This window comes from Centruroides sculpturatus, unplaced genomic scaffold (assembly GCF_000671375.1).
Source record: "Centruroides sculpturatus isolate CEXI.00-Female unplaced genomic scaffold, Cexi_2.0 scaffold108, whole genome shotgun sequence".
Taxonomy (NCBI): domain Eukaryota; kingdom Metazoa; phylum Arthropoda; class Arachnida; order Scorpiones; family Buthidae; genus Centruroides; species Centruroides sculpturatus.
In genome coordinates, this window is record NW_019384344.1 from 496,810 (window position 1) to 498,029 (window position 1,220).

Sequence of the window (1,220 nt, forward strand, 5' to 3'; positions counted from 1 at the left end):
GGCGGGGGGGGGGGGAGAGATCTCTAGAGGCGGGGAATTGAGATCTCTAGAGGCGGGGAGAGAGATCTCTAGAGGCGGGGGGAGATCTATAGAGGGGGGAGACATCTATAGAGCGGAGAATTGAGATCTCTAGAGGAGGGGGAGAGAGATCTCTAGAGGCGGGGGTCTATAGAGGGGGGAGACATCTATAGAGGCGGGGAATTGAGATCTCTAGAGGCGGGGAATTGAGATCTCTAAAGATCTCTCCCCTTACCTCTAGAGATCTAAATCCCCCGCCTCTAGAGATTTCTCTCCCCCTCCTCTAGAGATCTCTAGAGGCGGGGGAGAGAAATTTGAAGAAAAAGAAGAGAATGTTAAAGAAAGAAGATAGAATATAGAGAGAAAAAGAGGAAGAAAAACTCCCAGTCAGATCATACGAGGGTGCGGCAGACAGCAAGTATCCCAGGGGCACCACGAGGAGGTAAGGCTCGGAGGATTTGGGTTTCCGCCCCCATTTAATCCGGAGAGACGCTCTCCGCATTAAATGAAGTCAAAGAATTAAATAAGACGCCCGATTGTCGTATTACATTGTTGTTATTTATATTGTCGATTGTTTATTGTTTCGTAAATCGGTATATTGATATTTTTGCAATTTATAAATCAAATTATTGGCAATTATATCAATGTGTAATGAATGAATTAAATCATTGCAGATAATTTGTTAATTCATTCCAACAACAACGTTTTCCATTGCAACTTCTTATTTTGTTTTAAATTTACATAAACTCATAAGTTCAGGATAAACATTCACTTTTTCTAAACATATTTCTTCTGTCATTGTCTTAATGGTAATCACAAGTAAAGGGTTAATAACTCTTGTGCTTTTTGTCGAAAATTTTTGAAATTTTGCAGGGAGAGTTTGTGTATCGCGGGAATTGATTGAATTAAATTTTGGTGGTTAATGTTCGAGAAGGTTGGGAGATAATGGGATCGTGTGTATCTCCATTAGGGTCGGACCTAGTGACGATTTTACTCGTTATTAGCATTTACAATTTTTTTTTTATTTCTAAACTCAATCCTACTTTGAAAATTAAGCTTTTTGTCATTCGATAATAATTAAAAATATAAAAAATTATTTAAAAAAACTAACAGCGTACTGAGTATTGTACGGATCAGAATGATCCAAGGACTATAAATAATCAATCATATGGCTGAGAGTAAAGCTCTTTCAAGAGTTGGAA